This window comes from Echinops telfairi, unplaced genomic scaffold (assembly GCF_000313985.2).
Source record: "Echinops telfairi isolate 266 unplaced genomic scaffold, ASM31398v2 ScPeMD7_31;HRSCAF=116, whole genome shotgun sequence".
Lineage (NCBI taxonomy): Eukaryota > Metazoa > Chordata > Mammalia > Afrosoricida > Tenrecidae > Echinops > Echinops telfairi.
This window is the reverse complement of record NW_022103928.1, coordinates 55,891,799-55,917,023: the sequence shown is the minus strand read 5'-3', so window position 1 is coordinate 55,917,023 and position 25,225 is coordinate 55,891,799. Positions and strand designations below refer to the sequence as shown.

General features: G+C 43.9%; 1 long non-coding RNA gene across 1 annotated transcript in view; it reads right to left on the bottom strand.

The window, feature by feature from the left end:
- LOC123521657 overlaps nucleotides 1-24,638 on the bottom strand; it is a 37,098-nt gene extending 12,460 nt beyond the window's left edge. Inside the window, exon 1 of the long non-coding RNA XR_006680047.1 lies at nucleotides 24,589-24,638. This is a non-coding gene — a long non-coding RNA (uncharacterized LOC123521657). The remainder of the gene's footprint in view (nucleotides 1-24,588) is intronic.
- Between the last annotated feature and the right edge of the window lie 587 nt (nucleotides 24,639-25,225).

Below are 25,225 nucleotides of genomic sequence, written 5' to 3'. Positions count from 1 at the left end.
AGCCCCACGGGGTTTATTTTTGTGAATGGTGTTTGTTCTGGAATAAATAGAGAGTGAAGCCATGAAGGCAGCCTGGCTTGAGAGAGCTAGGAGATGCCATGGATGCCTGGGTGGCGATTCTGGAGAATTGCCGCTGACAGAAAGCACTCCAGGGCCCCCCTGTAGGGAAGTCTGATGCTAGATTCCTTTCCCAGGCTATTGGAAGTGGTTTGCCTGAGCTAGCTTGTACCAGCTTAGGAGAGTCAATCTGGATATGCCGCCAACTATCCCAAGTTAAGTCCTTTAACGTTATAATCAAATAAATTATATTAAAAACAAAAGCAAGAATAGTCAATGTTCACCCACTCTAATTTTAAATGAAATGTACTAGTATTATTTCTCTTACGTTCTTCACTGCTGTTGTATCTATATGGATCTATATGGAGAAAATATAAGCAGGACCTGATCGTCTGACAATGCGTCCTTATTCTTTAATCTTATGTACATTCGCCCTCGCTGTGAAAGAGTCACACTCTCACTCCTTCTCATCGCAAATTCTTCGTCACACTCCCTCCCCTTCACGGGCTGCACAGGCAGTCTTTAAATCATCCACGAGGCTTCAAGTCTTTTCTTGTTCCCAAGGAAGCCTAACTAGGAACCACCTGCCTGTGTTCCAATTTACTGAAAGACTTACTCAGGCTTAAAGACCCACATAGGGACACCTCCCATTCATAACCCAGGGAGTGCATAGCCTGCGTGTTGGGAGCATTTACACCATGAAAATGGGAAAAATGCTACAAATCAGAGTCTTGCTTCCTTGGGAGATCCAGTGGTGAAACATGAACATTCACTCTACTGCCTTTGCCTATCTCCACCTAATGGATACGCAGAAAGAGGCAGGCGTGGGGGAAGAGGACACTCAAGCCTCAGTGAGCTAGTCTGACTTGAGAACACAGATTGAGATCCTTTCCAGTGGTAACATGTTACACATTCACGATACTCATAATTATGCTCTATAAATATATTGCCAAAGGGGGGGGGAGCTTAGCTCAGGAAAAAAAAATGCATTTGAGTGGATTTCTCCACACGCTCTGCATTCCTAACCTGGATCTGATTTTAGTGAGATGCAGCCCTTTGATGAGTTGCACACAGGATTTTCCCTGTAAAGGCTCTGATTCAGATTCCCATGTGGCAACTCAAGGCTGTAGATAGCATTTCTTATCATCATTCATCTGTTTTTCATTTGATATGAAATGTTCTTAAGACATTCGACTCTCTTCCTAAATGCTATCAAAGTAGCCACAATGGGCTGACAATTTTTTCTTTCTCTCTTCTCCATGATAGCTTACATCTCCCAACATATGAGCAAAAGAAGGAGCCTCAAAATATGATCAAAAGAAGGAGGCTCAGGGGAAAGAGGTTCAGAAGATGGGCTGGGACCCTCACACCACCTCCTGGAATAATGAGAGGGCTATTTATTCCAGCTGTAAAGGAGGGCTTGTTATAGTATCTGATGAGAACCATCTCACTCAGAATAGGAGAAAATTATCTCTCCCCGCCCCAACCCCCAGCTTCAGTATTTTCCTTTACAGACAGAGATTTCTTTAAAAAGAAAAGACAACTTTCGAAATCCTTGCCAGATCCATCACAACAATAATGTTATGCATTCTCTCTGCTGGGGGACAAAGGGTTAAAGCTGCTAACCACAAGGTCTGTGGTTTGGGTTTGAACCAGCTGCCCCGTGGGAGAAAGATGTAGCAGTTTACTTCCACAAAGATTTACAGCCTGGGAAACCCTGTGGGGCAGGGGAGTAGGGTCACTATGTGTCAGGATCAACTAGACGGCGGATCAAACCCATCTACCAGAGCAGCCTTCCCCAGGACCTCTCATTCTTTCTAGACCAACGTCATGACGTGGACGTCATTCTTGCTCACATTTCACAGCCGGCCCGACTGGGCTGGCCCCGGGCCTCTGAACACTCCAAGTTCATTCCCAGCTCCGCTCCTTTGCTGGCACCACTGCTCTCGCCTCAGAGATCACCTCTCCTGGTTCCCTGATAACCATCTCCATTCTTTGTTTTTTAAATCACTTTATTGGGAAATCTTAGATATTATAACAATCCATAATTCAATGAGCTCAAGCATAATGGTATAATTGCTGTCACCATCATTTTCTTTCTTCTTGAACTCTTTGATATCAGCTCTCCTTTATCCCCTCCTTCCCTTATTTTATATATATGTATCTATATATACACATACATACATATATATGGCAAGCAGATATATTTGCTGTATCTTACACCATCCAACGCATCTGTTCACCTATAATTCTGTTACTCATTCCCCTCGAGTGGGGTTATACAGCCATCAGTGCTCTCGGTCCCTCCCGCTCCCCCCACCTTCTGGCACCCTCAGGGAATCACTACTTCACTCTTTAAGATTGTTGATAGCCTGACCATAATTTAGCGATTTTAGTGATGTGCCGTTCTTCTGGCTCATCACTACTGCTGTCTATGTCACTCATGTTGGCACCTACTTATCAATTCTCCTTGTCTTACACTGTGAATCCATTTCTACTGGGTTTCGTTTTGCCCCAGCATTCTAACAGAAGGTCTTTATCCTGGGGCACATGGACCACTTAGAGCAGCGTTTCTCAACCTTCCTCATGCTGCAACCCTTTCATACAGTTCCTCATGTTGTGGTGACCCCCAACCTTAAAATTATTTTCGTTGCTACTTCATTAGTGCCATTTTGCTACTTTTATGAATCGGGCAACCCCTGTGAAAGGGTCATTCCATCCCCAAAGGGGTCACAACCCACAGGTTGAGAACCCCTGGCTTTAGAGCTTGAGGCAAACTGAGAATGCCATGGAACGGTGCATGGGCCCAGCATTATAATCAGTCATTTGTAACTCCCAAATCCCTTCTCTTTCTGTTCCCTGAAGATAAATGCTAAAACTTGTCGAATCTGACTCTTCACCTTTTTTTGTTCTTGAACCTGCTAACTGAACATGGCAAGTGAAAAACACACAGCCAGGCTGACCAGTTCATGCCCACTAATACCAACGGCTACCACTCATCCATCAGTTTCTAGCAATGTGATGGTTGCTGAGATGCTGGAAGCTGTATCACCTGCATTCTAAATACCAGCAGGTTCATCCACGGTCAGTCCGCAGCTTTCCGAGGTGCTGCAAGACTAAGCAGACTAGGTAGAAGGACCTGGTGATTTACTTCGGGGGGGTGGGGGGAGAGAAGCCAGTGAAAACCCAATACGTGGGCCTGCAGCCCTTTCTGCTTCGTGCGAGAAGATGAGGCTTTCAATTGGAAGGCATTCAAAACACACCCGGAGAAGGCTGCCTCTTAACAGTAGAGTTGATATATTGACCTTGTGGCAGTTAGATTTTATGTTATGTAACTTGAACTTGGGAAGGGGAGCAGTGCAACCTGTCAATCAGGTCACAACCTGATGAGGCCTCTTAGAAGGTGTAGCCTTTTAAGAAGGGAGACACTGGGCTCTCCTTCCCCTTCTCTTTCTGCGTCTTTGCCTTCCTGCTTGCTGGGACTGTGTCTGCCTCCAGGATGGACCTATTTGGGTCTACTGATCTTGAGAACTGTCAGTCAGTCCCCTGCCATGTTTCCACTGACCTTGGACACACCAGACTGTACCCACCAGCATGTGATCTTCCTGCTGTGTCATCAGCCTGCAGCTATGTGAGGCTGAAGAGGGCTGCGGCTAGCATCAGACCCATGGATTTAAGTTGGACAGAGTTGAAGTGCCTTCTTGATATGATTACTTCGTGTTCTACAGCTCTTTCTTAGACATATATGAGTGTCATGATTCTCAGTGGTTTGGCAGTTGTGTAATGATGTAATAAGCTACCTCCCATGATGTGGTCCATGCATCAGTTCTAAAAGGCTCATGGTGAGATGCAACACTCTTACTGGGGTTACAGTGTAAAGGGGAAATTGACGCTAGAGTGAGGCATCACCTTTTTTGCATAAGAGAGAAAGGGAGAGCTAAGTGTGCAGTGGAAGAGGGGGCATGCTTAGATTATGCCCATGGGGGGGCTGATTAGATTTCCTGTCCAAATTAGGTGAGACAAAGTCTCATCATCCTTGCTTCTGAGGAACATTCTGGCTGTATGTGGTAGTTACATAATTTCACGTCAACTTAATAAATAGAATGAAGGGGTGGAGTCTAGCCTGTCAATCAGGTCACAGACTTTCTTCCTCCCTGGAAGCGGGACATACACTCTCTCTCTCTGTTTCTCCTTCCTGTTGACAAGCCACATGGAGCCATGCTGATGGCAGGCAGAGCCCTGGAGCTGGAAGAGCCACATGGAGACCCACACCAGCCCTGAGCTGTGTCCACCATTATTGGATCCACAAGACTTTTCACCCACTGGCCTGTGATCTTCCTGCATTTGGCATCATTGCATGTGCTGCGTGAGTCTAAAGAGGAATTTATAGACTAGTATAGGACATATGGGCTAATATTGGACTTATGGACTTGATCTGGGCTGGATGGGCTATTTTCTTAATATACAGTTGCTCTTTGATCTAAAGTTTTCTTACATATGTATAAGCATCTCCGGATTTGTTTCTCTAGTCAACCCAGACTAGCACACTGTGTTCCACATCACAACAGTTTCTGCCGCATTTCTGCCGCATTTTTCCTCAGCAGGAGATGAAATTTCACAGCCGGGGGCTGTTTTCTTAAATCTGCCATCACGAAAGACAAAGTGCACAAGACTGCATTTACCAAAAAAGTCACTGTGATGGTAAGAAGCCCTGTTGGTAGGAGGCTTCTACCAACCAGTAGCTACTAGCAGAAAAGAACTGGGGATCAGGACCTGGTGGTCTGCTCCCATAAAGATTACAGTTTAGGAAACCCTATCGTGCATATCTACTCTGCCCCACGGGGTGGTTATGAATTAGAATCAACCCGACAGCGCACCACATCTATACCGTACCTAGCTAAGCCTGTCCCTTCCAATTGTATACTACTTCCATCCCTACTCTTGATCTTGCAACATCCCTTTTTTTTTCACTCTCTGGTGGACCACTCTCGGAGTATACCCACATCCTGCTGTGTCTCCATTTGAGAAGATCCCTCTCTTGACTTCCTGTTACTGCTCCACTTCTCTGCCCCACGGAGGAGGTCTAGACCCTCTTTCTTCTTCCATTTCCTCTCAGACTCATGCCAGTCACATTTTCATCGTCACTCCATTCCTGAAACTGCTCGTCCAGGGCAGCAAGGACGCGAATGTTGCTAAACTCAGTGGTCAGTGTCTGTCTTCACCTATGTCACCTCTCAGGAGTATTTGATAGTCTTCCTTGTCTGCATCATTGCAAAACATTCCTAAATGGTTTCCTACTTTCTGGCTTAGCTGTCCTTCTGTTGATGTTTTCCATAGCAGCCAGACTATTTTTGCTTCAGTTCTTGTTCAGTAGGTGAGGGTATGTCATGCCTCAATTAATAGCCCTCCAATAGCTTTGTCACTTACTTAGCCAACATGTTTGCAATGGCCTCTAACATGCTACATGGCCAGACCCTGGTTTCTATTGACTTCTTGCCCCTTCCTCTCTCTGCTCTAGTTTCATGGTCTCCGCGCACATTCCTCTGGTGAAGCACACTCCTCTGGTGAAGATTCTGTCTGCTGGTTCCTCTGCATCGAACAGTCTTCCTTCTGAAATCTGCACGGTTCTTTCCCTCCTTCTGTCAGGTCTCTGTTCAAACATCACCTAAGACTATTGAGTTTCTTGACCCTATCCAATGTAAAAACGAACACTCTTCTCTCTGACCTCCACGCCCCATTGCGTTTCCATGATATGTATCATCATTACCATCTGAGATTTTATACATGTGTATACATAATCATAGATGTAAAAATAGAATACATAGAATCACATGACACACACATACATGTACATGTATATGCAAAGGACATGGAAAGTACCATAGTAAGCCCGAAGAACAAGCAAATCTATCTTGGAAGAAGTATAGCCAGGTTGCTCCTTAGAAGCCAGGAAGGTGAGGCTTCATCTCAGTCCTTTGAACCGATGACCTTCAGAGACTAGGCCATGGAAAAGGACATCATGTTTGGTAAAGCAGAGGGCTGTCAGAAACCAGGAAGCTCTTTAGAGAGATGGATGGACACAGAGGCTGCCACGAGGTGTTCAAGTAGTAACAGCTGTGCGGGTAACACAGGACTGGTTGTGTTTCCTTCTGTTGTACGTAGTCAGTGGGCGTCAGAGCCAACTCCCTAGCACCTAACAACTGTAACATGATATAGAATGTGTGCGCGATACTAACTTAACCGCTGGTGCTTTGAACTCACCAGTGGTGCCGTGGAAGAATGACCTGGAGGTCTGTGTCCATGAGGGTGGCAGCCAAGGGAACCCGGAAGAGTCGGTCTGCTCTTCACCAGTGGGCTTGCTATGAGCCCACATCAACTCATCAGCACGGCATTTGTGTGTTTTAAAATAAAACATATAATATGGATTTCTGTGTGTGCATTGTGTATAATGTGCATGTACAAATATAATCTCATAACACATGTGTATGTACATATGTAATCTCATACACACACTTGTGTTTTAAAAAACAACAATATGTATTTATGTGTGTATTATGTATAATGTACATGTCTGTGTACATATGTAATCTCACGCACATATATGTGGGACATGTGTACATATGTAACCTCATGCATACATTTGTGTTTTTAAAAATGTAATACATAATATGTAGTTGTGTGAATAATGTATATGTGTGAGATTACATATGTAACTTCATACATGCATACACACACACACACACACACACACACACATAATATCAGGAGTCCCGGTGATGTAATAGATTGTGTGTTGGCCTATTCAGCTAGCAGCTCAAAATGACCATCCCACTGGAGAAAGAAGAGGCTTTCTACTCCTCTGAAATGCTGCAGTCTCAGAAACCCACAGGGGCAGTTCTAGCCCGCCTGTAGGGTCACTGTAAGCGGGAACTGACTCACTGGCAGTGAGCTTGTTGGTTGTTGGCTTTGTTTAAATTCACTCCCTAGAATAGAATTGCTTTCAATCGGGGCAGGTACTTTGCTTTGTATCTGCAGCACCTAGAAAAATGCCTTTCGTAGAGTAGAATAGATTTGTTGAACGGATTAATTCACCAGTTAAGTAAAATTGAGCATGCGTTTAAGCATGTCACTGTTTTACTGTGGATCTTTGTTGTGGCGATTTGGGCAGAAGGGCAGGAAAAATGAGCTTTTCCTGGCTACATATGTCTCATCTTTAGCCCTTATCAAATATTGATGTCTCATCCTGAGAGTTAGTCTAACTAATGTATTTTCAACCTCAAGAGGCGTCTTCTCGAGGGAAGCCTGAGAACCCTGGGATGTCACCATTGCTGGCGCTCTTTGTAGCCTTTTGACCATCTTCCCTTAAATGCACCCTTCTCAGGGGCTGCTAGTGGGGAACAGAAGTGAATTATTGATGTTGTCAGTGAACGTTTTCTTTGATATCTGTGAAAACCATTGCCTACTTTTTCTTCTTCCCAAGAAAGGTTTACTAAAGAAAAGCAGCATGCGCTGGCCATTGCGGGGAGAACCGCTCAATTCCAAAATGCCAATTGAGAATCACAGTTTCCTGATAATCAGTGTATAGCGAGTGGCCTGCCCCTCACCTGCCAAAATTGAGCCAGGTCTGTTTTCCTTTCATTTTCATCTCTTCCTCAGTGCTCAGCAATCCAAGAGTTCAGGGGACACTCTGAGCTGAGCTGTTGGAGCACTGCTGCGCTTTAACTACCCACCTTTCCTTTCTCTCACGACCAAATGTTACCGACTCACAGGTAGGCAGGGCTATGAGCAGACATAATTTCTTCCCTTTTCCTTATTTTGAAACATACGGCACATTTGTGAAGGCACTTGAGTTTCAGAAATATAGGACTGCGAAAACACTTAGGGGTTAAAGAACAACAAAACTACAGAATTTCAAAGAGCCCAAACAATGTCATACCTACTTTGGACATATTGTCAGGAGAGACCAGTCTCTGGGGAAGGATCTCATGTTTGGTAACGTGGAAGGGCAGTGAAGAAGGAGAAGGCCCTTAGTGAGGCGGATTGACACAGAGACTGTAACGATGGGCTAAGATGTAAGAACAGCGGTGAGGATGGCCCCAGGACCATGCAGCGGTCCCTTCTGTTGGGCACAGCGTCGCTACGCGTCAGAGCCAACTCAATGGCACCTAACTACAACAACAAACATTGCTGTTATTAATTAATTAATCCAAATGAAGCAGTATAGGTATATAATATATATAATAGTGGCAGGTGGAAATTGAGGTTTGCTAAGGTTTCAGATAACGAGTTAATGATAAATGTGGTGGTGTATTATAGATGGAGGAGAAGCTATACTCATTGATAGTGTCCTTAGTTTAGCCAGTGGTATAGCATTTAAAACACTGTTGAGAAAAGGAAAGTATGTGAGTATAGGTCAGCTATGAACTGCAAGACAGGAACTGTTGGCTTCTGAAGCACTCTTCAGTGAGAGGACACTGTGGACACAAGCAACACAGGTGGTCACAGGGCAGGTCTTCCAGTAACATTCATTCACAATGGCAGAGCCACTCCTATCAGATTACTACACATCATACTGAAGCAAGGAGGACATTAAGAGTAATTACCTGGTAGTTTCAGGCCACCATTCATTGGACATCCTTACACCAAGAGATCTGAAGTCAAGTCCCATGCCCGCCACTTCTATACCCATGGGCTAGAAGTCGTCATCGGCTACTTCTCACACTAGGGAGTTTCAGCCTGAAGTACAATGGGTTTGAGGTAGAGCCCAGTTCACTGAGTGGGGTTCCCACAGCAAGTCCTTTTGGTTTGGCCTGTGAAGGAAGTTGTGTGTTTCAAAAGAACAGGGCCTAAAGTCCCAGTGGTCTATAGCACACTAGTCCATGTGCTAGAGACTATGAGGCTGGACTCTTCGTGGAAGCAGTCTGCCTCATTTCTCCCGGATGGAGAGGCTGGTGGGTTCAAACCACTGACCAAATTGCCTCAACCACAGACTCCTTTCAGGTTGAATACAGGTCCATAATGGCACAGGCATGTACAGCTGAGCATACAGCGTGTGAACCGCGACCAAGGAAATCCCTGACTGCACGAGCGACATTTCTTAAAAAATCGGGCCACCTATGAAACCAGATGCGTGAGGGCACATTTTGGCCATTTCTCAAATCTCCTACCGTTCATTGGTTCCGGCAGCAATTTTTTCCTTGGCGTCAGGCAACTCCCTGTCTCAGCTGGAAATAACTGCCCAGGCTGGAGAAGTAGTGTCCTCCCAACGCCCCAGCACACGTGCTTGCCACAGACGTCCGGCTACTGCGGGTTCTACCTGTGGTCCCATAGGCTACCAGCCGTGCGACCAGCAAAGCGAATGTCTACACTGTCTCCTGGCCCAGTTCCCAAGGGAGACTGCTTTGCCCTGGCTTCTGAGCTTGGCCGGAGCAGGTGCTCTTTCCAGTCCCCGCCAGGGTGAACCCTCTAAACGAAAAGTAAGTAAAGAAATAAAAGAAATCCAGATCGCATCTTGTTTCGAAAGAGGGAAGGTATGGAAACCAGATCTACCTTTGACCCCCGGGGAGGGGGAGGGGGAGGGGGAGCCTTTGCCTGCCGTGGCCAGGGCAGAGGCAACCAAGCATGGTGGGTGGATCATGGACCCCGGAGCCCTGGATGGTCCGTGCAGGCAAGTGACTCCAGCTGCAAAATGGGAGAGAACGTGTAAGAGCTCCTACTTTGAGGAGTTGAGAGGGTGACCTCACTACTACTTCATAAAGATTCACCATGTTCAGCAGGGGGGCTTCTGGTCCACTGGCTGAGGCGTGTGTGGGCCACAGCTCAAGGAGAGGGGGTTGCCTGCAGCATGCGATTAAGATGCTGGGGGCCTTCTTGCCACAGAAACGAGGTGGCAGAAGGCACAGCTGGGAGCACAGTGAGTTCACATCGTCAGCCTGTTCTACAGGCTTTGGGACCCAGCCTCAGTTTCCTCCTCTGTAAATGGGGTTCTGGAAAAGGATTCATTGTAGCAACCATGACCATTGTAATATGGATATCGCGCTCCCACCAGACTCACCCGTGGGGAAGACACCTGCCGTGGGCCTGGTGGGGCAAACACCCATTCGTTTCTGTTTAGTCGTATGTGCTAGTGCATGTGAACATGAAATAGGTGCTTCTGTGGAAGGGCCCGAAGGAAAAGGGGCCCAGGTAGCTGAGGGAAACGGGAAGGGGCCCTGGATTGGGAGCCACAAGACTGGACTTTGAATCTCGGCTCATCTACTCACCAGTTCTGTGCCCAACCCCCACCTCAGCAACACCTTCTGGCCCTTGCTGTCCTTCTCAATAAAAGGAGCCCTGGCGCTTCTGCGGGGCCTGGTAAGTCCATGCACCGTGCAAACGGAAAAGATGGGGAAGGAGGGGCCCAGCCTCGGGATTCGAAGCCAACCCAAACTTGCTTGCCGTGGAGACAGTGCTGACAGCATAGCGGCCGCTCAGTGTTTCCGCCACTGTTACTGTTTACGGGAGTAGAAAGCCAGGTCTGTCTTCGGAGGCGGTGCTGGTGGTTTTGAACTGCTGACCATGCGGATGGCCAGGCAAATGTGGAAAGAGACTGTGGCCCCCCCTGGTCCCACTGCAAGGAAAGGGATGTCAGGAGGGCTTCGGCCTGGCTGTAAACCATCCACCACCCCGTTCTCAAGTGGGGCCAGGAGAGGCTGCGCGAAGGCAGAGCAGAGAATCTCCGAGCAGCTGTCAACGCAGGATTCCAGACTGGAGGGAAAATCCCTGCGCATGGCGGCGACAGCCACCGCGGGAGACAAAGAGGGAATTCCTGTCCCCTTCTTCTTCCCTCCCCTACATGAAGTGACCCCTCGCCCAAGTCAACTCATTCGTTTAATTCTCAAATAGGACCAGCGAGTGTCTCTTTATGGTCACTTCTTCAGAGGTTAGCGAGGGGGGAGGGGATTGTGGCGTGGGGGGAGGGATGACTAGACTCTATGGAAATTGCCCCGAGACAATTAAAATATGCCGCCCGCCCCCCCAGCAGCTGTTGAAATGCCGCAGCCTCCCACACTTCAGACCCGGCTGGCTTCCGCCCCCATGGCTGCGTTCCTGGCAGGTCCAGAAGTCAAGAAAGGGCCGGACAAGGACGGCAGGTGGAAGGACGGTGGAGGGGGTGCTGCCTCTGGTGGGAATGGCTTTGACGTCTTCCCGAGTGCAGGGCGTTTCTCCATTCAGGGCGCAAGGCCAAGAAACCCAGTATTTCTTCCTTGCAGAGACGGGGAACCAGTTTTCCACCAGGAGTTGTGGCTCTTCCTTCCTGCATTCACAAAGCCTTTCGCGCGTGCACACAGAGTCTGTCCGAACACTGGCGAGTGGATGTGTGGGGATGGCCTCTCCCTGCATTTGTACCGGAACCCCTTTGAAAAGATGCCCTTCATCTAGGATATTCCCTGCCACTGTAAAGCCACCCAAGGACTTATTCAAGTCAAAATGTGCTGCCTGCCAGGAGAGAAGTGATTTTATCTATCTATCTATCTATCTATCTATCTATCTATCTATCTATCTATCTATCTATCTATCTGTATTTACATACTTGTATTTATATATTTAACCAGGAAATTATGGAAGTGAATTTGAGTAGTAAATGACAAGTGTCATTGCCTTGCGAATGAATCGGGGTAATTGGTGTTCTCTTTCTTTGACCCACCTCTGATATTGTAGGGGAAAATGTTCCTTAAAATTTTAATGTGATTGATACTTACCGATTCACTAGCAAGGGCAATGACTTGCTACTTGACAATAGCAGTGACCAATGGATTCCAATCAGTTTGCTTTATGAAATGTACTAGTTCCTTTACAAAATATTAGGGACCAAGTTTTGAAGCAGCTCTAAATTGAACTAGTCATTATGATGGTGCTGGAAAGAATGCTTATTCTATTTACTGTAAGTGAAGGGATAGCTTTGTGCTTTCGACCTCCGGGCACCTGGTCCTCTTCATTTGGGCTGTTCATCCTACAGCCCTCTGCCCAAAGCTTTCCCTGGGGCCCTGCAAAGGGCATGCTGGTAGGGGCTGGGAATGGACCTTCCCCACACCCTGGCAGCCTGCAGGCACTTTAAAGGGATCTTCTGCAACATCAACTACTCCAATGGGCCTTGGTTGTGGATCTAAGTAAAATGAAATCCTTGATTACTTCAATCCTTTCTCCGTTGTTCATGATGCTGCTATTGGTCCTGTTGGGGGGGGGGTGTAGGGTGTGTGTGTGAGGAGGGTTGTTTTCTTTAGTTGAGGGGTAAGCCACGCAAGGCTGAAGTCTTTGCTCTCCATCAGTAAATGTGTCAAGTCCTCTTCTCTTGCAGGAAGCAACGTCATGTCAACAACAAATCAAAGGTGGTTAATGAGTCTTCCTCCAACCCCGATGCCTCATTCTGCTTTATAGAGTTCAGCTTCTCAGAGTATGTGCTCAACATACAGGTTGAATACATATGGTCTGAGGATGCAACCCTGGCACACACCTGTCCTGATTCTAAGTCACACAATATCCCCGTGTTCTGTTTGAAGGACTGCCTCTGGTTTATGTACATAAACCTTCTACACGAGCATAATGCAATGTTTTGGAATTCCCATTCTTTACAATGTTATCTATAGTTTGTTATGGTCCACAAAGTGGAATGCCTTTACATACATAATAAAACACAAGTAAACATCTTTCTGGTATTCTTTGCTTTCAACCAAGATCCATCTGATACCAGCAATAATATTCCTTGTTCCATGTCCTCTTCTGAATCCAGTTTGGCTTTCTGGAAGTTCCCTATTTATATACTGCTACACCACTCAAGAAATAGTTTTATTGGCATATCCTTTACATGACATGCAATTTAATCCTTCAGTCATAGCATGAAGAATTTTACAATCATCACCACAATCAATTTCAGAACCTTTTCTTCCTTTTTAAAAAAAGTAATTAAAAAACATCATTTCACTGGGGGCTCTCACAGCTTCCTAACAATCCCACATCCATTGTGTCGAGCACATTTGTACATTTTCAAAACACTTTCAACTTGAGTCCTTGGTATCAACTCCTCATTTTTTCCTCCCTCTCCCACCATCCTACCCTCATGAAGCCTTGATAAATTATAAATTATTATTTTCATATCTTACACCATCCACTGTCTCCCTTCACCCACATTTCTGTTGTTCATCACGCTGGGTGGGTGGGGATTATACGTCAATCATTGCAATCTGTTCCCCCTTTCTCCCCCACCTTCCCCCTACCCTCATGGTATCACTACTCCCATCATTGTTCCTGAGGGGTTTATCTGTCCTGGATTCCGTGTGTCAAGGGCTCTTATCTGTACCACTGTACATGCTCTGGTCTAGTTGGATTTGTAAGGTAGAACTGGGGTCATGATAGTGGAGGGGTGTGGGGGGAGGAAGCATTAAAGAACTAGAAGAATGTTGTACGTTTCATTGGTGCTATCCTGCACTCTGATTGGCTCGTCCCTTCCTTGTGATCCTTCTGTGAGGGGATGTCCAATTGTCTACAGATGGGCTTTGGGTCTCCACTCCACTCCCCCTCATTCACATGGATATGATTGTTTTGGGTCTTCTGATACTTTTTCTTCTTATACTCGTTGTTTAAAAATTCATTGCCATCTAGGTGAGGTCAACCCATAGTGACCCTATAGGACAGGGTAAGACTGCCCCTATGAGTTTACAAGATTACAACTCTTTACAGGAGTAGAAAGCCCCATCTTTCTCCCACAGAGCAGCTGGTGGTTTTGAACTGCTGATCTCACGAATCCCAGCCCAATGCATAACTAACTACTATACCACTCAGCTTCCCATTTTCCCTCATCCTCCCTCTCAACGCCCTGCTTATCCAAACCGGCCCCTGTACCTCTTCTAGAATACCTCCTGTGACTATGAATAGCCACAGGGAGCCTGCCCTTCTGGAACCCAAATGGCATTTGCAGATGGTACCAAGAAGTTGATACTTGATAGGGGGCTATCAAATTTTATTTTCCCAACTGAACAGGCAGTTATGGAGAGCCGGGGATGACACATTTTCTGTTGATTTACTTTTTGTGTGCCTGTGTTCCACAGTCCATCCCATGTCTAGCAAAACTCTGAGTATTTCACAAAATGCCAAACCCACTGCCATCAAGTCAATTCTGACTCATCGCGACCCTATATAGCACTTCAGAGACTGTCCATCTTTACAGAGGCAGAGGATCTCATCTGCCTATCACAGAGCAGCTGGTGGATTGAACCATCAACCTGTGGTTAGCAGTTACATGCTTCCCTTGCAGCACCGCCATGATTTTTTTCCATGATATTAACCTCAACAGACCTTTCATGTTTTGGTTGTAAATGCAACATTTTACTCACTGGGAGAAAGAGGCCAGACTATGCTGCTAATATTCAGTGAGGGCCTTTTTCATCACAAGGACTATTGGCTTCCTTTGAGCTCTTTTCTATTAGGTAAGAAGGCATGATGCAATACTTGTAATAACGTTGTTGTCAGATACAGACACACTGGTTGTGATTCATAGCAATCCTGTGTACAATAAAATGAAACTGCCTGGTCTTATGTCATCCTCATAGTTGTTGCAATGCTTGAGCCATTGTTACTGCCACCATGCAATTCAACTTATCAGGGATCTTCCTCTTTTTTGCTACCTCTCTACTTGCCCACGTATGATGCCCTTCCAAGAACTGGTTCGCCCAGCTCACTTGTCCAAAGTACATGAGGAAGAGTCTCACCATCCTCGAGGCCATCACCAGTATTCTTTCCCCTGGAATGATTCTCCTGATTTCCTGCCCCAAATGCTGGCCAATTTCAGCAGCTGAGACCTCTTAGTTTCTACCCAAAGGCCAGCTGCAAGCCCCAGGGGAGGATTCCAGCACAACAGCACAGCATAGCACAAACCTCAGCCCCAATTCAGGCTTGACTCCTCACTGTCCTGGAAGTTAAATGTGCCCATTTTTGTTCATGAATTTGTGTCCACTGGGCATTTTTCTAGAAATGTGCTCATTCCTGGGAACCCAACGTCTCACTGTTTTACTTTGATGTCAGATTGAATCGTTACTCCCTCCAAATAAGCACCAACTTGGCTGGACCAGGGTTCTCAGCGGTTTGGCAGTTATGTCTTGATAGAGTCAGCCCTCAGGATGGGGTCTGTTGTGATCAGCCAATTAGTTTTAAGAGGGTTAGGATAAGGATGCACACTCTTACTCAGATCCTGACAAACCTGATGGGATATAAGGGGAGTTTCTCTTGGGTAGTGCCTTCACTATTATTCTTTCTCTTACAGGAGATAAAAGGAGAGAGAAGTAAGCAGAGAGAGATGGGCCTCAGTACCACCAAGAAAGAAGTTCTGGGAATGGAGCATGTCATTTCGACCCAGGGTCCATGTGCTGTGAACCTGCTACACCCTGGAGAGCATGAATGCCAAGACACATGTACAAAGAACACAAAGACCACCAATGAGGAAAGGAGACAAGAATCTTCCTCTAATACCAACAGAGAGAGAAAGCCTTCCCCTCGAGCCAGCACTCTGAATTTGAACATCTAGCCTCCTAAACTGAGAGAGAATACATTTTTGTTTGATAAAGCCATCCACCTATGGCATTCTCATTATAGCAGCACCCAAGAATTAAGAAACCAAATCAATAAAACTACTATTCAAAAACATGCACCAACCACAAAAGCTAGTGGTGAAGAAATTGAAGCATTCTACCAACATCTTCAGTCAGCAATTGATCAAACATGCAATCAAGATGTAGTGATATTCTTTGAAGTTTGGAATGTAATAGTCGGAAACAAAGAGGAAGGAACAGTGGTTGGAAAATATGAACTTGGTGATAGAAATGAAGTTGGAGGTGGAAGACACCTCTCTCTATATGTACTCCTGGAGAGACAATTGCAGAAGAAAAGCCACATGGATGCAACCAGACCTCGGAACCCGGAGAAGCCACAGAGAGACCCCTGCCAGCACTTAGATGCCTACAGTGCTACTGGACCCAAAGACTTTCTACCCACTGGCTTGTGATCGTCCTGCATTTGGCTTCATTGCATGTGTTTCGTGAGTCTGAAGAGGACTTTATAGATTGGTATCGGATATATGGGCTAATATCAGACTTATGGCCTGGGACTACACTGGGTTGGGATGTTTTCTCAATGTCTAATTGCTCTTGTATATAAACCTCTTCCTTATATACTTATGTGTGTTTATGAATTTGTTTCTCTAGTCCACCCAGACTAACATACCCGCTAATTGACCACAGATTTCCAACCTTATTTGGCCTACCACCTTTTTCAGAAAAAAAAAAAAATACTCAGTGCCTCTTAGCAATGAAAAACATTTTGTTACTATTGTTGTTGTTCCTAGATGCCATCAAGTTAGTCCCAACCCATAATGACCTTATTTATGCACAACAAAATGAAACACTGCCCGGCCCTGCACCAGCCTCATAATGGTTCCTATGCTTGAGCCCATTGTTGAGCCATTGTTGTCAATCTGTCTCACCAACGGCCTTCCTCTGTTTCACTGCTCCTCTATTTTATCACACATGCTGCCCTTTTCCAGGGACTGGTCTCTCCTGACAACATGTCCAAGAGATGTACTATGAAACCTTACCATCCTTGCCTCGAAGGAGCACTTGGGCAGTACTTCTTCCAAGACAGATCGGTTTGTCCTACTAGCAGTCAGTCCATGGTACTTTCAGTATTCAGTATAGCCCAAAATCCAGGAAAAAAAGTATAGGTATCTGCTTGTGCACCTCCTCATCGTTGTAGTGCCCTCCTCAAGGCCAGTATTGCCCACTTTGGGAAACACTAATCTAGACCATTCCAGTTCCCCTTTGTAGAATGCTTCCTGAAGGTCTGATCACTCTCCAACCAGCCTTCTGGTATTCCTGCCCTCCTCCAATCATTCAAACCAGGCTCTGTCTCTGGATCTTCTACTGTGGGGTGGCCTGTTGGTTTACACACCATTCACTGCCCTTCACTACTAGAAGATGTCAAGTGGCTTTTCCTCAAACCCTTAAAAGTCCCCACTCATCAGCCAGTCCTCGAAGGTTATCAGCAAGCTCTGAGTCTTCATTTACCTCATTGCTCCAGCTCCACTTCTACAACTATATTCTGTGCAGAAGGAGTTGCTTTTCATAGCAAGCTCCTCAAATGTTTCCAGATTTCATTAATGAATGATTGCATTATTTTTGGCACAGTCTTACTGTGTCTGGAACTCTAATTCCTTGAAATGTGGTTCAAATGGTTATGCCAAGCTTATTTTCCAGACCATTCCATTAACTAAACCATTTTTTTGTTCAGCCATTCCTTAACTATTGCTTGTTGGCAAAGTCCTGGATTGTCATCTTCAGGGGGGGAAAACCAGCAAATTATGACATCCCCAAAGAAAAAGAAAAATACCTGTACCTTTTCCTCCATGGTAGATAAAGCTACTATCTGGGACAGAAACGCATGCAGATCAACATAAATTTTGGATGTTGATACAATTAAACCAAAAGGGATCTGGAGTTTGCCTGAGCTGGAGCTGCAGAAAGGAGATGCCTGGCCATGGAGTTAGGCGAGCTTCTCTACAACAAATCCAAGGATATTGAGACAGCATGTGGGGACAAAGTTATTCAGGAGGAGGTGCTTTATGGAAGACAGGGCATAGCTCTCAATGGCAAGACCACTGTGATGAATTATCCACTGTATTATCCAAGGTGATCTCATAAATCTAAGTGTCAGACACCACCGTGTTGTGAAAAGTCATCTCATAAGGCGACCATTCAAGAAATTTGGTAAAAGTCTTGCATCTTTTCCTTTACATATCAAGGACCACATTTTTATTGAGGAAGACTGCGTGGTCAACACAGCTCAGATTGGTTCCTATGCTCATAGTGGAAAGAACTGTGTGACTGCGCACCAGTGTGAACTGAAGACTGTTGCAAAATTCTTGACAACACATTCTGACTTCCAGACACTGTTGTCTTAAATCGGCCATCACAAAAAGCGAGGGTCAAGTGAAATTGCTGCTATGAAAAAATTCATGGTGACCAGAGAGAACCTTCCCAGGTGATGTCACTGGGTGCACTAACTCAGAGCAAGTTGCTCCATGCTCACCTAGAGGGAAAAATGTATACTATGAAAGCTCCACTCTGCCCAGCACAATTCTGTTTTTTGGGGGTACCCCTTTGTATGTTTACAATAGAATATTACTCAGTTGTGAAGTGAAATTATGTTCTGTAGCATGCTATGATATGAATGAACATTGACAACATAATGGAAGATAAAATGCTGAGTCAAATAAGAAGGTCTCAAATGACAAATGTGTGATTTCAGTTGTACAAAATATCTAGAATAGACAAATGTGTGGAGACCAAAGCTGACTCATGGCTACCAGGCATAGGAGGGAGGAGGAAAGGGGGGCTATGACTTAGGGGGCACTGAGCTCTGAGGTTTATTTTTGTACTGAGGTTCATTTAAGGGTGATGGGGAAATTTTGGAAACAGACTGGGATGATGGTTCAGTACATAATGAATGTACTGAATGTCACTGGATTGTACTAGGAGCAAGTTCAAAATAGCAAATGTTTTGGTCTGTGTAAACTTACTACACTGTTTAAAAAAATTTTTTTTAAATTGGGGGGAGCCCTATAGAAGCCCTTGCTTCAGCACATTCAAACTGCAAATACTTAATCAGCAATAAAAGAACCTGTCTTTTACCCTGTCTTGAACCATGCTTTTAGGTTTCCATTGCGAGAGAATTCATGCTCTGTGCCAAAAGCAATGAAATTGACATCTTCAAAATGTTGTGTCCTTTAAGGTAAGCCAGTGCTAAGTGGTCTGGCCTCCTGGCTGCTGGCTCCTCACAGTGGAAAATGACAAGACCTGAAAGAGCAATAAAGATAAGAATGGCAGTGGAGCATTTTTCGGTGTTTCTAGTCAAGGATATTTTCATTTTCTTCTTTGTGATTATTGCCTTTCAGTCAAAGAATGCAGATGACACGGTATGTCTGAGTAGCAACTTGGAGACAGAGCCTGAGAAAAGCTACCCATCTGGCTGTGGTCAGAATGCTTGCTTGGCCGCTATTCAGCTTCTGAATAGGACCCACCGCATTGAAAAGACTGCTTCACCGGCTCTGAGCAGGCACCCAGGCACCCGTGAGGCTGGGAACACAAACAGTGAGGCAGGAAGACATCCTTGCTCCCTTTGGTGCTCCGGTGAGTTAGCCCTTAACTAGGGAGATCAAGCTGGAAGTGGGCAGGACAAGGGTCCAGGCAATGAGTGCGTCAGAAAATGTCACAGCAAATCAAGGCCAATTCCAAACTGATTGGTGTTGTCACAGCGTTTTTCCCACAGTCTAATCATTACTTTCTCCCCAGGGCGAGCTTGCAAGGCAGAGTTTGTTTAGTGGTTGGGGTGTGGGCAGGGGTGAGGTGTTAAAGAGTACCAGAGAGTGGAGAAGGGTTGCGTGTTGGGGAGGAATCAAGTCACACTCTTTTGAGTCTCTGGAGCCAGCCCAGGAACAGCCTCCTGAGTCATCCATGAAGCCCCTTGCCTACCCTGTGAGATTCCCCCCATGTGGAAGCTCCCTGCCTCTAAAGTGTCCAAGCTGAGTCCAAATGATTCCTGACCAGAAGGTTGGAGTAGGTGGTCCCCCAAGTCTCAGGTGACACCTATGCACCTTTAAGGCCATGGACTTCCATTTCCTTCCTTGTAAGAGGAGCGTAATAACAATATCTGCTTCTTCTGGTTGTTGGCAGATAAAACAAGCCGATAGCGATGAACGTAAGTCAATATATGGTGATCAGTGCTTATTACTGAGTGGTTCATGATTCCAGCTGGTGAGCAAGTCTGCTATTTTACTGCCCCCCACCCCCCCACTCCCGACTACCAGTGAATGAAGTCAATGGTGTAGAATTCACTCAAACCAAACCAAACTCACTGCCATGGAGCCGATGCTGACTCACAGTGACCCTATAGGGCAGGGTAGAAGTGCCCCTGTGGGTTTTGGAGACTGTAACCCTTGGAGACTGTAACCCTTTATAGGAGTAGAAAGCTTTGTCTTTCTCCCTCGGAGCAGCTGCTGGTGGTTTCAAACTGCAGACTTTGCCGCTAGCAGTCCAACTCATAGCCACTACTTACCATTTATTCTAAGAACAGATAGTCAAACAGCAAAAGCTAACAGGTATTTCCCTCACATGATGATTTTTCAGTAATTACAAAAACACACATGAGAAAACTTAAAACTCCTATAATTTGCCACCCTTAGAATGCATCATAATTTTACCTCGTTCAAGTGCATATTCAAGGGGACTTCAAATCATTCATGAAAAAATCCAGTCTTTTAATGCCATTTCTCCAAGAACTTGTTGAAGCCCTCCTATATCGCAGGGAGAAGTCCTAGCCTGGCTCTCATCGGTGAGTGGGCTAGAAAGGATGTGAGTTTTCCTTTTCAATTAGAGAATTTTCAGCAGACAACCCTTGAAACAATATTCAGAGTATTAGGCTAAATTTATCAAACCATGCTTTCTTTCCCCGCTCTTTCTTTTGTTTTGGTTTTCTAGCGCTGCCCAAAGAGCTTTTCAGACAATAGAACCACATTGTAACATTGCTCATTATTTTCTTAGGCAAGCCAGACACTGTAAGGCCAGTCAGTTCCCTTGAATGAAAACACTACTCAAAAGAAAATCCGGCAGCAGTTCCACAAGAAAGAGTGCTCCCTCCGCCCTCCACACAGAGTTCCAAGAACCCCCACACTGCCAACAGGTTTCCCTGTTTGGAACCATGGGTAAGGCAGAACAGGAGAGACAAAAAACGGAAACAACATTGAATGTTCCAACAAATTGTCGGGTGGATCCCTGGTGATGTAGTGAATTATGCATTGATCTGCTAACTGTAAAGTCAGTAGTTTGAAACCATCAACCTCTCTGTAGGAGAAAGACGAGGCTTTCTACTCTCCTAAAGACAGTCTCGGGAACCCATAGGGTCAGCTCTACTGTGCCTTTTAGGGTCACTGAGTTGATTTGAAGGTAGTAAGGGGGATGTTTTGTTTGGTTTTGGAGGCAAAAACAAGCCTACCAGAAAGTTAACTAGCATAAAGTATGTGTTATTTGTTTCATGAATGTTTCACTTTCTAGAGGAGGGGGGAAGGTCTCATTCTTTTTAACTACTATTACACTAAAAGGAAATGAAAAGACAAACTACAGACTAAAAGCACATATTTGCAACAAATAAAGGATTCATATGATAAAAACATGAAAAAATCTGAAAATCAATAAAAGCAATTGCAAAAAGACAAATAAATAAAATTAATGGAAAGATATGAACAGGTATCACACAAAGAAATATATGTGGCCATGGCCCATAAACATAAAAATTTGTGTTCATCTGTGAAGAATCAGAAAGCACGAAACACACTGTCAGTCAGTAGATTCTAACACATAGCAATAGATGAAACTGGAGACCACAAAGAAAATACCATTTCTACCGACTTCATTGACAAAAATAGCTCCAAGTCTAACAGGTCCAAGTATTCAAAGGATGTGATGTGGATGAGGGGCATCTCTTATACATTGATGATTAGAACAGAAACAGGTACAATCTTTTTGAAACACAATTTGACATTATTTTCTAAAGTTAAATATTTACATATTTTAAAATTAAACAATCTCGCCTCTAGGTATAAACTCCCCAAGACTCTTGAACAACATCCAAACCAAAACAGAAGTAAAACTATCTCCTTTGCAGATGATAAGGAATGCCAAAGATTTCACAAGAAAGCTACTAGAGCAAATCTATGAGTACAAGATCAACACACAAACCAGCGCTGGTTCTACACACCAAAAGTGAATAATCAGAAATAAAGATTAGGAAAATAATTTTATTTATAATAGCATTTAGAAAAATAAAGCATCTAGTTACATATTTAACCAAGGAGGTGAAAACTTGTACATCAAAATCTATAAAACATTGCTGAAAAGAATTTTTTTAACTGTAAATCCTAATAAAGGGGTTGGAAAACTTAATATTGTTAAGATGTCAATACTACTGAAAACACATAACATATTCTATGAAATCTCTATCAAATTTTGAAATCTTTTTGCACAAAGAAAACAACAATTCTTAAATTTATCTGAAATTGCCAAGGATCCGGAATAACCGAAGCAATCTTTAAAAAGAAGAAGAAAGTGGGAGGGATCCACACTTCCCAATTTCAAATGTACTATAAAGCTACAGTCATCAAAACAGTGTGGTATTAGAATAAGAAATATGGACAAATAGACTCAAATAGATACTCCAGAAATAAACCAGTGATCTATGGGCAATTTATTTCTTACAAAGGTGTGAATTCCTTTCAACGGATAAAGATTTTTCCCCCCAGAAAACAATGTCAGAATAATTGAATTTCTATAGGCAAAAGAATGAGATTAAAGCTGAGTTCTACTTCACACTACATAAAACTTAACTTAATGACTTAAATAAAATCACTGAAACCATAAAACTCCCTGAAGAAAACATTGAAGTAAATCTTTTGGACACTGAATTGGTAATAGATTCTTAGATATGACACCAAATGCACAAAAAATATCAAAATGAATAAACTGAATTTCATCAAAATTAAAACTATTGTACACAAAGGACTTATTAAAAAAAGTGAAAAGTCAACCTTTAGAGTGGAAGAAAATATTTCAAAATGATATATATGATAAAGGCTTAATATCGAGTATAAAGAAATCCTACAACGCAACAGCAGACAAACAATATAATTAAAAATGGCCAAAAGACTTGAATAGACATTTCACCCAGAAGATAAACAACTAAACGAGATACCACTTTATACCTAACAATATAGTTATCATGGAATACTTTAAAAATAGAAAATAAAAAAGTGCTGGTGAGGATGTAGTGAAATTTGAACCCAACTTCACTGCTGGTTGGAATGTAAAATGGCGGAGCTGTTTTGCAACAATTTGGCCGTTTCTCAAAAAGCTAAACATAGAATTATCATTTGATTCCATAATTCGGCAAGGAGACCTGTGGCATAGCAGGTCACACTTGGGCTGTTAACTACAAGGTCAGTGGTTCAACTCCAGCAGCAGTTTCCCTGTAAAGATTTACTGCCTCAGAAACCTTGGGAGCAGTTCTACTCTGAGTAATGAGTCAGAATGAGTCAGAATTGATTCGATGGCAGTGGGTTTCATTTGGAAGCATTTCCATTCCTAGTACTTATAACCCAAAGAATTCAAAACAGGGACTTACTTAAACAGATACACACACACCAGTGTTCACTGCAGCACTATCCTTATAAGCCAGAGAGTGGAAACAAACACTTATCAACCGATGAATGGATAAGCAAAATGTGCTCTACACATACAATGGAATATTATTCCACCATAAAAGGAAAGAAGTTCTAATGCATGCTATAATAAGGTACTAAGTGAAAAAAAAGCCAGGCACAAAGGGACAAATATCGTAGTATCCCACTTACATGTAATAACTAGAATAATTAAATGCATAGAGACAGAAAGTAGATTTGTGATGACCATGCCCAGTGGAGGGGATAGCAATGGCGCTCATTCTTTGGGATGGATTTTTTGGGTACAGAGTTTCTGTTTAGGATGAGGGGGAAAAAAATTGGAAACTAATAGTGGAGATGGTTGTACAGCATGATGGATACATTTAATGCCATTGAATTATAGATTTAAATTTGTTAAAATGACATGTTTTAAACCAATTTTTTTTAAAAGCCTCTTGCATGTGTGTCCAGACATGTTTAAGAATGTATGTAACATTCTGTGATTCAAATGATCAAAATCCAGGAGAAACAAACAAACAAAAATTTCACTGACAAAATACACGGTAGTATTTTCAAAGAAAGAGATATTTTTCAGCAGAGCAGGGAGAATGATACACAGAGCAATACTCGCCGTCTTCATAACTACACTGAGTGTAGAAGATCTCAAAAGTCTGCATGTAATATGATGCTCTTCTTACAAACATCAAACAGGCAACAGTTCCAACGTATACAGTTATTTGATAAAATCCAAAATTGACAAATCAAGGGACGGCTCCACATAAAATTCAGAACAGTGGTTATTTCTTAGTGGTGGAGAAAGGTAAGGGGAGGAAATGAGGAGAGTACACATGAGGGGGTATCCCCCAAAACCGGGATTGTGCTGGGCGGAGTCACACTTTCACAATACACATTTTTCCCACTCGGTAAGCATCCAGAAGTTCACTCTGAATTAGTGCATGCAGTGGCATCACCATGGAAGGTTCTCTCTGGTCTCAGTAAAGTTTTTTTTTTCATAAAAGCCACTTCGTTTGAACCTCATTTTTTTGTGATGGCTGATTTCAGAAAATAGCGTGCAGATGTGAAATTTTGTTTCCTGTTCAGGAAAAATGTCACAGAAACTGTTGTGATGTTGAACACAGCTTACAAGGACAGTGCTATGGGAAAACTCGAGTGTATTCTTCTCATTTCCAAAAAAGGTGAAAGGTGGATTGATGACAAACATCGTTCTGGACGTCACTCACCTTCCCAATGGATGAAAACGGTGGCTTGTAGTGGATTTGGAGCTCATTCCACCAGGTCAGGCTGTTAACCAAGTTTTCTATTTAGAGGTTCTGAAAAGTTACGACAAAAAATCCTTATTTGTGGCAGACGGGCAGGGTTGGGTGGGGGGGTGTCTGGTTTTGCCACCAGGACAACGCACCTGTTCAGGCAGCCATCTCAGCACACCAGTTTTTGGCAAAAATAATAGCATGCCTCACTTGCCCCACTCACCTTACTCACCTGACCTCACTCTGTGAGACTTCTTTTTGTTTCTGAGAATGCAGAGGGACATGAAAGGAAAGCAATTTGACAACATAGAAGAGGTGAAAAAAAAAAGAGGTGTTTTCAGCCATCCAGATAGATGAGTTTGAAAAATATTTCCAAGAATGGAATCCCAGATTTGACAAATGTATTAAGCATAATGGAGAGTACTTTAAAGGTGATAAGGTTGTTTTGTAAAAAATATGTAACACATAGTTTTGAAAAAAAATTCTGTTTTTTGGGGGGTACCCCCCCCCCCCGTGTGTGTGTGTGTGTGTGTGTGTGTGTGTGTGTGTTATAAGAAATGGCTTGGTAGTGAATTCACAGGGACTCAGAAAATTTAAAAATATATATTTT